Consider the following 14,513-nt stretch of genomic DNA (forward strand, 5'->3'; position numbering starts at 1 on the left):
TTGAGAGCAAAAAGAATATTATTAGCTCTGATATTTAGGGCTATTGATATGAGTTCCAGCAGCAGAAAGAACATGCAATTAACCCTATTCTGTACTATACTAGCTCTCCACAAACTCTGCCTATCTACTGCTAACAGCAGTATAAATATTCATCAGAATGAGCCCATACAAGGACTGTTGGTGTAGATGAAATAAATATTAGTGGTGTAGAATCCATGTCTAAAATAAGCACCAATTCTCTTTGCTCAGCTGCAGCTCTCCCCTCTCTGCCTGTTTGAGGGGTAGACTGTGACGAGCATAGGGTCCCAGGTCTTATATAGACCCTATGACGCTATGCGGCCAGCCAATCGCTGTAATGCCACTACCAACATGGCTACGGCATTACAGTGACTGGCAGACAATCCCTGCATGTTAATTGGCTGCCTAAAAAGTGCCAAACATGTGGGGCGGGGACTCAAGCACCCACCCGAACATTCAAAAAATACTCGCCGAGTAACGAGCATCCTGAGTGCTGTGATGCTCCGGTGAGTAACAAGTAGTGACGAGCATTCTTGATCATCACTACCAACCATCAATGAACAAGGCACAAATTGAAACTTGAAGAATGGGCCAAGGAATACACTGTTCTGCATATTTTCAAAAGTTGTCAGGTTCAGTTATGAAATGAGCCATTTCTTAATGATTTTGACTTACTAAATTCATATCTGACAATGAAAATTTTTAGTTGGCTCTTGTTATGATATCAAAGAGTTTTGCTTTTACTGCTACATATAATTAATGCATAAAAATTTCAGTACTTTGAAACATTGTTTTTGCTAATATAAAGAAGTAGAATATTTTGTTATGCCAATTTTCTGATATTTATTTAGAGGAAACTTAGCAACAATTCAAATAAATAAAACATGTCTAAACACTATTGCAAAGAATAAACAGTTACAGAAATTATGCTACAAAATTTGGTCCTCATTCATACAACTCTTCTTGCTTGCTCTTGTACTCACTCCTGCATCATTTCTTGCAATTGTCCAACAGTAATCAGAAAGCATTGATGGATTCCATTTTCCTTTTACATCTTTTCTCCATAGCCGCAATATCTTGGTAAAACTGTTATTGTGCTTGTCGCTCACTGCTCTGCAGTTTGGTGGAAAGAAGTCTAGATGCGAATGTAAGAAATGAATCTTTAAGGACATGCTATAGCCCAGATCCTTATATGTTTAGAGGAGATTTTCCACTAATTCTTCATAGTTATGTGATCTTGAATTTCCCAAAAAATTAGTTACCACTAATGTGAATGCTACTCATGCAGCCTTTTCCTTGCCCTGCAACAAACTAAAAACTCCTCATGTTAAAGAAGCTTACAAATTTGAGGTCTATCAAAAGCTCTTTATCTTTCTTCCCTCAACCTTGGAAAGTTATCAATGACATATGTGAATGCTTTTGCATTTTTATCCATTGCCTTTATAAAGTTCTTCATTAGGCCCAACTTGGTATGCAAAGATGGTAACAAAATCTCATGTGGGTCAGCAAGTGCTGGATGCAGGACATTTGTACTCTTTCCTGTCTGAAGTGAATGTCGGAGAGGCCAGTCTCTTTTATTGTAGTAATACTCTCTTGCACTACTATCCCACTCACACAGAAAGCAGCATTACTTTGTCTGTCCACCCAGCAGACCAAGTAAGAAGGCAACCACCTTTAAGTCACCACGGAGGGGCCACAAATGTTGGTCATGATTCAAGCACCTCAACAGCTGTTTCATATTGCCATAGGTTTCTTTCATGTAGACTGCATAACCAACTGGAATTGAAGGTAGCACATTGCAAGTATGCAGCAAGATGGCTTTGAGGCTTGTTTTGGACGAATCGATGAAGAGCCTCCATTCCTCTGGGTTATGACTTATACTCAGAGCTTCCATTTAACTGTTGATGATGTTGCATTTCATCATGAAGAAATATTGGTCAAGATCTTTATCACGGTTGTGGAACAAAGAAATCCAATATCGCAAGCTAGGAGATTCCACTGCTGTAGCCTGGAAACTTAGAGGACCTATCACTAAAATTTATATTATGTAAAATAAATGCAGATGTAATAACATTTAGAATTTGACCAAAAAAATTATAAACAATTATGAAAATGGCATACCAAGTGGGAGAAAAACTATTTTCTTGGCACACATACAGGTGCTTGTCACAAAATTAGAATATCATCAAAAAGTTAATTTCAGTTCTTCAATACAAAAAGTGAAACTCGTATATTATACAGAGTCAGTACAAACAGAGTGATCTATTTCAAGTGTTTATTTCTGTTAATGTTGATGATTATGGCTTACAGTTACAGCCTATGAAAACACTAAAGTCATTACCTCAGTAAATTACAATAATTAACAAAAAACACCTACAAAGGCTTCCTAAGAGTTTAAAAATGTCCCTTAGTCTGTTTCAGCAGGCTTCACAATCATGGGGAAGACTGCTAACTTGACTGATGTCCAGAAGGCAGTCATTGACACGCTAAGTAAATGCAAAGTAAATTTTGCATGTGTGTGTGTGTATATATTAGCTATTGAACTCGTTCTATGCCCGGGTGGCGAGCATTTTCATTGGTATATTGTCTCCCATCCTGTTATGTGCTGTCCCCATCCTGGTATTTGTGCTGCCCCCATTATGGTATTTGTGCTACCCAATCCTATTCCTCCATCCTGTTATGTGCTGCCCCCATCCTATCCTGGTATGCATGGCACCCCTCATCCCTAACCTGGTATGCATGGCACCCCTCATCCCCCAATCCTGGTATGCATGGCACCCCATCCCTCATACTGGTATGTATGGCACCCTTCATCCCCAATCCTGGTATGCATGGCACCCCTCATCTCCAATCCTGGTATGCATGGCACCCCTCATCCCCAATCCTGGTATGCTTGGCAACCCTCATCCCAATCCTGGCATGCATGGCACCCCTCATCCCAATCCTGGTATGCATGGTTCCCTCATCCCCAATCCTGGTATGTATGTCCCTTTCAGCCTTATCCTGATATGCATGGGTCCCTCATCCCCATCCTGGTATGCATGGCACCCCATCCCTCATTCTGGTATGAATGGTACCCCTTATCACTATCCTGGTATGTATGGTACCCCATCCCTCATCCCTATCCTGGTATGCATGGTACCCCCTCATCCCTATCCTGGTATGCATGATACCCCCTCATCCCTATCCTGGTATGCATGGCCCCTCATTCATTTCCTGGTATGCATGGCCCTTCATCCGTATCCTGGTATGCATGGTGCCCCCTCATCCCTAATCTGGTATGCATGGCACCCCTCATCCCAATCCTGGTATGCATGGCACCCCATCCCTCATCCCCAATCCTGGTATGCATGGCACCCCATCCCTCATCCCCAATCCTGGTATGCATGGCACCCCTCATCCCAATCCTGGTATGCATGGCACCCGTCATCCCCATCCTGGTGTGCATGGACCCCACATACCCCAATCTTGGTATGCATGGCACCCCATCCCTCATCCTGGTATGCATAGTACCCCATTCCTATACTGGTATGCATGGTACACCATCCCTTATCCTGGTATGTATGGTACCCCTCATCCCTATCCTGGTATGCATGGCCCCTCATCCCCAATCCTGGTATGCTTGGCAACCCTCATTCCAATCCTGGCATGCATGGCACCCCTCATCCCAATCCTGGTATGCATGGTTCCCTCATCCCCAATCCTGGTATGCATGGCACACCTTATCCCAATCCTGGTATGCATGGTACCCCATCCCCATTCCTGGTATGTATGGCCCCCTCTGCCTTATTCTTGTATGAATGGACCCCTCATCCCTCAATCCTGGTATGCATGGTATCGCTCATCCCTATCCTGGTATGCATGGTACCCCATCCCTCATCCCTATCGTGATATGCATGGTACCCCATCCCTCATCCCTATCCTGGTATGCATGGTACCCCATCCCTCATCTTGGTATGTATGGTACCCCTCATCCCAATCCTGGTATGCATTGCACCCCTCATCTCCAATCCTGGTATGTATGGCACACCTTATCCCAATCCTGGTATGCATGGTACCCCATCCCCAATCCTGGTATGTATGGCCCCCTCTGCCTTATTCTTGTATGAATGGACCCCTCATCCCTCAATCCTGGTATGCATGGTATCGCTCATCCCTATCGTGATATGCATGGTACCCCATCCCTCATCCCTATCGTGATATGCATGGTACCCCATCCCTCATCCCTATCCTGGTATGCATGGTACCCCATCCCTCATCCCTATCCTGGTATGCATGGTACACCATCCCTCATCTTGGTATGTATGGTACCCCTCATCCCAATCCTGGTATGCATTGCACCCCTCATCTCCAATCCTGGTATGTATGGCACACCTTATCCCAATCCTGGTATGCATGGTACCCCATCCCCAATCCTGGTATGTATGGCCCCCTCTGCCTTATTCTTGTATGAATGGACCCCTCATCCCTCAATCCTGGTATGCATGGTATCGCTCATCCCTATCCTGGTATGCATGGTACCCCATCCCTCATCCCTATCGTGATATGCATGGTACCCCATCCCTCATCCCTATCCTGGTATGCATGGTACCCCATCCCTCATCCCTATCCTGGTATGCATGGTACACCATCCCTCATCTTGGTATGTATGGTACCCCTCATCCCAATCCTGCTATGCATTGCACCCCTCATCTCCAATCCTGGTATGTATGGCACACCTTATCCCAATCCTGGTATGCATGGTACCCCATCCCCAATCCTGGTATGTATGGCCCCCTCTGCCTTATTCTTGTATGCATGGACCCCTCATCCCTCAATCCTGGTATGCATGGTATCGCTCATCCCTATCCTGGTATGCATGGTACCCCATCCCTCATCCCTATCCTGATATGCATGGTACCCCATCCCTCATCCCTTTCCTGGTATGCATGGTACCCCATCCCTCATCCCTATCCTGGTATGCATGGTACCCCATCCCTCATCCCTATCCTGGTATGCATGGTGCCACATCCCTCATCCCTATTCTGGTATGTATGGTACTCCATCCCTCATCCCTATCCTGGTATGCATGGTAATCCATCCCTCATCCCTATCCTGTATTGCATGGTACCCCTCATCTTGGTATGCATGGCACCTTCATCACCAATCCTGGTATGTATGGCCCCCTCAGCCTTATCCTGGTATGCATGGTACCCCTCATCCCCATCCTGGTATGCATGGGCCCCTTATGCCCCAATCCTGGTATGCATGGCTCCCCATCCCTCATCCTGGTATGTATGGTACCCCTCATCCCTATCCTGGTATGCATGGCACCCCATCCCTCATCCTGGTATGCATGTGTGACATGCAGAAGTAGTGCTTTTGCAGTGTGTGACATGTAGAAGTAGTGCTGGTGCTTTGAAAGCATCCAGCAACTAGAGGGGTTAACACAGAGGAGAAGGGGAGTGTTTAGCAGAGCCCCAGGGGGATGCTGGGGAAGTTGTTTACTGTGGAAGAGAAAGGGTGGGTGGGTGTATGTGTGTTCTTTATCTCACAGAAGCGCCCCTGCAAGTGAAAAGGATTTAAGTCAGGAGTGAAGCTAAGCTCAGGTCAGGTAGAGTTCCTGAACTATCAGTGCAGTGTATTGTCAGGCATAAAGACAAGGACTGGAAGAAATGGTATCACAGGGATCATCTCCCTCAGCAAACCCCCCCCCCTCCTCCATCTCACTGTGCTGTAAAGAATGCTATGTTCATTAATGTGCCTTTGCATTAGAACTGTGCTGTCCTGTACTACTGGGAAGACTGTGAACTGCTGTGCTGCTAAGGAAACTGTACTGTTTGTCACTGGAGCCTGTTGCTCATAAGACTTAACTTGCACTGGCTATGCAGCTTCTTATTAAGTGCTACTGTTCTACCGTTTATGAGGACTCTTGTCAAGTATGTCTGGTCAGCAAGTGAAACAACCTAGGAGTCTGTGCCTGAGGGTCAATATCCCTGTGTGCCTAAGAGAAGCTGCAGCACATGGTCTATGGTCGCCCTGAGTAACGGTTCCCTCAGAATTCCAAAGAATTTATGTAACCTGTCTTGCCCCTGTCATTGCCTGGTATGTACGACACCCCTCATCCCTATCACGCTGTACACACACACAAAAATAAACAATTATATTCACCTTTCTTACCTTGCACGCCCCATTTTTCAGTTTTGAATTTGTTAAAAAAGTTTAAAATATCCAATAAATTTCGTTCCACTTCACGATTGTATCCCAGTTGTTGTTAATTCTTCCCCCAAAAATTAGAATTTTATATCTTTGTTTGAAGCCAGAAATGTGGCAAAAGGTAGAAAACCAGCCACAAACCTTCCAATATAGAGAAAAAAAATAGAATGGAAGCAGCACTTCCATGAAAATAAGAGCTAAAGATAGACTTTATTCTCCCATTTGATCTGGATAAAGTTGACCTTTTTCACTTATTTCCACTGGAGCGCTGCTTCAACTCTATTATTCAGCTTGATCCATTTTTAGCCAGGATATGTAACTGTGAGTTTTTATAAGCAAATATGGGTAATACATGCTGTGGTTACTCTGTAGCCTTCTCTCTGGCTCTACATATAGTAGATATAGTACAGACCAAAAGTTTGGACATACCTTCTCATTTAAAGATTTTTCTGTATTTTCATGACTATGAAAATAGTACATTGACACTGAAGGCATCAAAACTATGAATTAACACATGTGGAATTATATACTTAACAAAAAAGTGTGAAACAACTGAAAATATGTGTTATATTCTAGGTTCTTCAAAGTAGCCACCTTTTGCTTTGATGACTGCTTTGCACACTCTTGGCATTCTCTTGATGAGCTTCAAGAGGTAGTCACCGGAAATGGTTTTCACTTCACAGGCGTGCCCGGTCAGGTTTAATAAGTGGGATTTCTTGCCTTATAAATGGGGTTGAGACCATCAGGTGTGTTGTGCAGAAGTCTGGTGGATACACAGCTGATAGTCCTACTGAATAGACTGTTAGAATTGGTATTATAGCAAGAAAAAAGCAGCTAAGTAAATAAAAACAAGTGGCCATCATTACTTTAAGAAATGAAGTGTCCCCAAGTGCAGTTGCAAAAACCATCAAGCGCTACAAAGAAACTGGCGCACATGAGGACCGCCCCAGGAAAGGAAGACCAAGAGTCACCTCTGCTTCTGATGATAAGTTTATCCGCGTCATCAGCCTCAGAAATTGCAGGTTAACAGCAGCTCAGATTAGAGACCAGGTCAATGCCACACAGAGTTCTAGCAGCAGACACATCTCTACAACAACTGTTAAGAGGAGACTTTGTGCAGCAGGCCTTCATGGTAAAATAGCTGCTAGGAAACCACTGCTAAGGATAGGCAACAAGCAGAAGAGACTTGTTTGGGCTAAAGAACACAAGGAATGGACATTAGACGAATGGAAATCTCTGCTTTGGTCTGATGAGTCCAAATTTGAGATGTTAGAACCCTCCTGTTTGTTTTTTCTATCTTGTGTTTTGCGGTCACGTGACCATCTGCCTTTATATTCCAGCTCCGCCCTTCTGGCTGTGCTGGACTTCAGTGTTTGACTGTTTCTCTAGCCTGGCGCTTCTGTGCCTTTCTCTGTCAAGTTCGCTTGGTCCTCTGGGACCTTTAGTACATTTTTTGTCTGTTTGTCTTTTTGTGTTCTGCAACAACTTCTGTTTAGGAGGTGTCCCATTTTTGTCCCAGTCCTTAGTTCTTTTAGGGACCCCTCCCTTAATTCTATAGGTCTTCGTTCAGACTAGCCGAGGACTAAGGCAGGTCTGTTCACAAGGAACAGGCAGCCCGCTACATCATAGGGATTCAGCTTAGTCTTACTGTAGGGACAGCTTTCCCCGATCTTTCCTTAGTACTTATTGCAGATCATAACAGTAAGTCCAGCCCAAAGAAAAAAAAAAACTAAAAGGAAAGAAATTCGGGGATAGTATGGTTTCCGTCCAGGATTTGGCTCAACGCCTGCAGGGATTGTCTCTGGAGGTGGCCGATCTTCAGCAACACGTGAGTAGCTGTTCTGGAGCGCATTTTGTCGAACCCAAGGTAGGACTACCTGATGTTTTATGGTAAACAGCAAGATTTTTTTTTGTTTAAAAATTCTTGTTGGTTATATTTTCGGTTTCAGACCAAGATCCTCTGGGAATGAATCAGAGCGCATTGGTTTTATTCTGTCCCTTTTGCACAATGAACCACAGGGGTGGGCCTTTTCTCTCCAGCCTAATGATCCGTGTTTAAGGTCTGTTGAAGATTTTTTCTCTGCTATGGGGCTATTATATGACGATCCTGATCAAATCTCATCTGCTGAATTAGAACTCAGACGTTTGAATCAGGGGTCAGATGATGTTGAAAATTATTGCACACACTTCAGGAGATGGACCTCAGAAGTAAAGTGGAATGATCCTGCGCTGAGATGTTTATTACTTGCTGGTCTGAGTGAAAGGGTTAAGGATTTGCTAATTGCATTCCCTGCACCTGAGACTCTGCAGGATGCTATGCAGTTAGCTGTTTGTATAGACAGGAGACTGAGGTGCAGGCTCAATGAGGTAAAGACTCCTGTAATGTCAGTTCCTAGTCCCCAGAAAATCTGCTCTGACGGCGAGGAACCGATGGAGGTTGGGGAGATGTCATTCCGCTCTCAGGAAAGAGACCGGAGGTTTGCCGAGGGATTGTGTCTTTATTGTGGTAAAGCTGACCATTTGATTAACTATTGTGAGTGTCGTTTAAGTAAAGAAAAAAAAAAAGTTCAGTTACGCCCCTATAGTTTGTTTACGCTCTGCAGGAGTATTTCTTTTTGGAAGTACTACTCTGCAGGGATATTTGATTGAATTTCAGGTATTTGTGGATTGTGGTTCAACACTTAATGTGATTGATAAAGGGTTTTTGGAAAACCTTAAATTGAAATCCAAACCTTTGTCATCACCTATTTCTGTGGTTGCAATTGATAACATTCCTTTGAAATGTATTACTCACAAGACTGCTGCATTTCCCCTCGCTATCAATGGAGTTCACCAAGAAATATTGGACTTGGTTGTTTTGGATAATTTGCCCTCTCCAGTTGTTCTAGGATTGCCTTGGTTAAAACTGCACAATCCTTTATTGCAGGGTTCCCCAACTCCAGTCCTCAAGGCCCACCAACAGGTCATGTTTTCAGGATTTCCTTAGTATTGCACAGGTGATGGAATTATTGCCTGTGCAGGTGATGGAATTATCACCTGTGTAATACTAAGGAAATCCTGAAAACATGACCTGTTGGTGGGCCTTGAGGACTGGAGTTGGGGAACCCTGCTTTATTGGACTCGTCTACTAATGCGATTAAGTCTTGGAGTCTGAAGTGCTATGATAAATGTTGTAATGGTCGCATTGCGGCTGTGGAAAAAGGGGAATTACCTGTACCTATTCAAGAATTTTGGAGAGTTTTTTCAGAGGAGTCGCAAGTTTTACCTCCTCATAGGGATTATGATTGCGCCATTGAGTTTGTTTCGGGTGCTACTCTTCCCAAAAGTCGCTTGTTTAATCTGACTATCCCTGAAAGAAAGGCCTTGGAGGAGTACATAGAGACTAGCCTGGCTGCTGGTCACATTAGACCTTCTAAGTCGCCTGTGGCATTTGGATTCTTCTTTGTTAAAAAAAAGGACGGCTGTTTACGTCCATGTCTGGATTTTCGTGAAATTAATAAGATTTACCGTACGCAATTCCTACCCATTACCGTTAATTCCTGACTTGTTTAACCAGTTAGTGGGAGCCAAGTGGTTCTCCAAGATTGATCTCTGGGGGGCATACAATTTGTTACGAGTGAAGGAGGGTGATGAATGGAAAACTGCTTTTAACAGTCCGGTAGGTCATTTTGAGAATCTGGTGATGCCTTTTGGTCTTACCAATGCACCTGCATTTTTTCAGAACCTTATTAATGACATCCTGAGACCTTTGATTGGTAAGAATGTGGTTGTGTATTTGGATGACCTTTTGATTTATTCACCAGATCTAGAGTCCCATTGGCAGAGTGTATGTGAAGTTTTGCAGTTATTGAGTGATAATTCACTCTTTGCTAAGCTGGAGAAATGTGAGTTCTCTGTGCAGAAAATTAGTTTTTTGAGCTACATGGTCTCCAGCGAGGGCTTTGAGATGGACCCTGTGAAGGTTCAGGCTGTGCAGGAATGGCCTAGGCCTATTGGTTTGAAATCTATACAGAGATTTTTGGGTTTTGCCAATTATTACAGGAAATTCATTAAGAATTTTTCTGTAGTTGTTAAACCTCTAACCGATCTCACCAGGAAAGGTGCGAATACTGCCCAGTGGACTACTGAGGCCATTGAAGCGTTTGAGCATGTCAAAGAGAGGTTTAGCTCTGCCCCTATCCTTATGCAGCCTGATGAGACCAAGCCTTTTTTGGTTGAGGTCGATGCTTCATAGGTGGGGGTCGGAGCAGTTTTGTCTCAGGAGAACAAGGGTGGAGTACATCCTTGTGCCTTCTTTTCGAAAAAAATTTCGGAAACCGAACTGAATTATGATGTTGGAAATCGGGAGTTGCTGGCTATTAAACTTGCGTTTGAACATTGGTGTCATTGTTTGGAAGGTGCTAGATTTCCTATTCAGGTTTTCACAGATCATAAGAATTTGATCTATCTGGATGCTGCCAAGCGCTTGAATGCCTGTCAAGCTAGGTGGGTACTTTTTTTTTCTCGGTTTCATTTTTCTGTTACCTATATCCCTGGTACTAAGAATGTTAAAGCCGATGCTTTATCTCGCAGCTTCTCTCCTGCAATCTTTGCCGAGGAGGAGGAGAGCATTTAACAGAAAGGAGTTGTGGTGGCGGCTTTGGACTCCGTTTTGGAGAATGGGATTCTGAAAGCTCAAGATGATGCTCCATTTAACGCTCCCCATGGGAGGTTGTTCGTGCCTAGAGCCTTTAGGAGAGATTTGTTTGTGCAGTGTCATGAGTCTCCGTTGGCAGGTCATCCAGGAATTTCGGAGACTAAGAGACTTATCAGTCGCAGTTTTTGGTGGCCTGGATGGCAGAATGAAGTCATCAAGTGGGTGTGTCAGTGTACTGTGTGTGCTAGGTCAAAGGCTTCACATACTCCTGCTGCGGGGTTGCTTTGCCCTCTGGAGGTTCCTAGTGTGCCTTGGACGCATCTCACTATGGATTTAATTACTGTTCTTCCGGTGTCTGAGGGTTTTACTGTCATCTGGGTGGTCGTGGAACGTTTTAGTAAGATGTGTCATTTGGTTACATTCATTAAGTTGCCCTGTGCCAAGACACTCGCTAAGGCTTTTGTTAAGGAGATTGTCAAGCTCCATGGCGTTCCCACGGATATTGTTTCTGATAGAAGACCTCAGTTTGTGGCTCGCTTTTGGCATGCTTTATGTGACAGGTTGGGAGTCCATTTGTCATTTTCATCTGGTTATCATCCTGAGTCTAATGGACAGACTGAAAGAAAGAACCAGGATGTAGAATAGTTCTTGCATTGTTTTGTGGCGGACAATCAAGAGGTGTGGTCTGAGTTTCTGCCTCTCGCAGAATTTGCTCTTAACAATCATACATCCTCCTCTGCTGGGTGTTCTCCTTTTTTTTGTTGTACTGGGAGACATCCGTCTTTTGGTTCGATCTACAAATTGGGATTGGCGGTGCTGGAGGAGGAGAATTTTTCCGGTGATTTGGAGAGAGTTTGGACTAATGTACGTTGTAACCTGCAGGAGGCTAACAAGAAGTCCAAGAAGTATTTTGACAGGAAACGTAAAGAGGTTTTGTTTACTGTGGGTGACATGGTTTGGTTGTCCTCGAAGAACCTGCGGTTGAGGATTCCCTCTAAAAAACTGGGTCCTAAGTTTGTGGGTCCATTTAAAGTGCTTCAGGTTGTTAACCTGCCTGCTGTCAGGTTGGATGTCCCTACTTCCTGGAAGATTAATCCTGTGTTTCATGTTTCCTTGTTGAAAAAGGCTGACGTATCGAATAGGGATGCCACTGTCACAGTTCCTCCTGTGGTGGAAGACGGCGAATATGAAATTTCTCGTATTTTGAATTCTAGATGGCATAGAGGGAAATTACAGTATCTTGTCTCCTGGAAGTGTTTCGGTCCCAAAGACAACGCTTGGGTAAGGACTGATGATGTCTCTGCTCCTAGGCTTGTTAAAGCCTTCCACAGGAGGTTTCCGGATAGGCCTGGGCCTGGACGATCTGAAGGATCCTCATAAAAGACTGTGTACTGTTAGAACCCTTCTGTTTGTTTTTTCTATCTTGTATTTTGCGGTCACGTGACCATCTGCCTTTATATTCCTGCTCCGCCCTTCTGGCTGTGCTGGACTTCAGTGTTTGACTGTTTCTCTAGCCTGGTGCTTCGGTGCCTTTTTCTGTCAAGTTCGCTTGGTCCTCTGGGACCTTTAGCTCATTTTTGTCTGTTTGTCTTTTTGTGTTCTGCAACAACTTCTGTTTAGGAGGTGTCCCATTTTTGCCCCAGTCCTTAGTTCTTTTAGGAACCCCTCCCTTAATTCTATAGGTCTTCGTTCAGACTAGCCGAGAACTAAGCCGGGTCTGTTCACAAGGAACAGGCAGCCCGCTACATCGTATGGATTCAGCTTAGTCTTACTGTAGGGACAGCTTTCTCCTATCTTTCCTTAGTACTTGTTGCAGATCATAACAAGATCTTTGGTTCCAACCACCATGTCTTTGTGCGATGCAGAAAAGGTGAACGGATGGACTCTACATGCCTGTTCCCACCGTGAAGCATGGAGGAGGAGGTGTGGTGGTGTGGGGGTGCTTTTCTGGTGACACTGTTGGGGATTTATTCAAAATTGAAGGCATACTGAGCCAGCATGGCTACCACAGCATCTTGCAGCGGCATGCTATTCCATCCGGTTTGCGTTTTAGTTGGACCATCATTTATTTTTCAACAGGACAATGGCCCCAAACACACCTCCAGGCTGTGTAAGGGCTATTTGACCAAGAAGGAGAGTGATGGGGTGCTACGCCAGATGACCTGGCCTCCACAGTCACCAGATCTGAACCCAATTGAGATGGTTTGGTGTGAGCTGGACCACAGAGTGAAGGCAAAAGGACAACCAAGTGCTAAGCATCTCTGGGAACTCCTTCAAGATTGTTGGAAGACCATTTCCGGTGACTACCTCTTGAAGCTCATCAAGAGAATGCCAAGAGTGTGCAAAGCAGTCAACAAAGCAAAAGGTGGCTACTTTGGAGAACCTCGAATATAAGACATATTTTCAGTTGTTTCACACTTTTTTGTTAAGTATATAATTCCACATGTGTTAATTCATAGTTTTGATGCCTTCAGTGTGAATGTACAATTTTCATAGTCATGAAAATACAGAAATTTCTTTAAATGAGGTGTGTCCAAACTTTTGGTCTGTACTGTATATATAGACAGAAGGCCCCTTTATATAAATTTCCCTCTTTCTATAACTGGACCGTCTGATAAATGAGCTCTTTGGGTCACTACACTGATGCTGACGAGAGGCGCAGCCTACCAACCAGCCTCTGGGGCGTGTCTCAGAACACAGCATGCTGAGCTGCCAATCCCAAGATGGCAGCTCCCATAAACTGTGATAATCTTAGTTCAAATCTCAAGCAATTCTTCCAAATGTAGTTTATTTCATGTTTATTTATATCTAAGGTAATTGTAATATATTGTAATATGTGTGGAGGTGATAGATCCTCTTTAAGAGCTCAGCCTTACTCTTGGACAGATACAAATCTCTAACAAGAATGTTCAGTTCACTTTGTGTTTATTAGGTGTGGCTCAATTGAGGTTGCTGACAGAAAGTCTGTGTCGTGAGAGTGTAGACCATGTACCTGGGTGGTCTCTCTCAGAACACAGTGGGCCAAGGACAAAGAACACGACCAGGCAATTTGTTAAGAAACTAATTTTTACTAACAACAAAAACCGTGTTACCCCGGAAACGTAAGAATGAAACTCAGATAAATATCACAAACACTGAGCCCATATCAGCTATGAGCCCTGCGCTGCACAACCGATAGGCCCAGTATGTTCTATCAGATACACTATAATTTGCCTAACCTATGGTTATGCCTAATGCGGTAACCAGGAGTTTCCCAGAGTATGGGTGTAATTAGATGGGTGCAAGAGGCGGCCCCTGCAGTGGAGCAGCGCAGAGATTCACAAACTTAACAATTCTCTAAAATGACAATTCAGTTATACTCTCTATACTTAAATATACTTACCTTGCTTTTCACCGTATATTACGTGTTGGGACTTTATGGTCGGACTACTCTTTTCTTTCCTTCTTGCTTAACCGACTGTCCTCTAGTTATACAGGTCCGGATTTCTGATGAGGGAAATTATATATATATATATATATATATATATATTTTACAAACTATTACACTATATGAGTTCTTCTGTATATAAGTAAAACCAATATTTTGTGTTTATCCTTGTTTCACTATTTATTTTCTCTGGATCTTGAAAATTAGATCCAATCAGCAAATGTAAGCATCATATTC

General features: G+C 43.7%; 1 protein-coding gene across 1 annotated transcript in view; it reads left to right on the forward strand.

The window, feature by feature from the left end:
• The window catches only part of PGBD5 (piggyBac transposable element derived 5), a 671,274-nt gene that overhangs the window by 193,035 nt on the left and 463,726 nt on the right, over window positions 1-14,513 (forward strand). The window lies entirely within an intron of this gene.

Source organism: Phyllobates terribilis, unplaced genomic scaffold, assembly GCF_046119375.1.
Source record: "Phyllobates terribilis strain yellow unplaced genomic scaffold, ASM4611937v1 Scaffold_24__1_contigs__length_18792416, whole genome shotgun sequence".
Taxonomy (NCBI): domain Eukaryota; kingdom Metazoa; phylum Chordata; class Amphibia; order Anura; family Dendrobatidae; genus Phyllobates; species Phyllobates terribilis.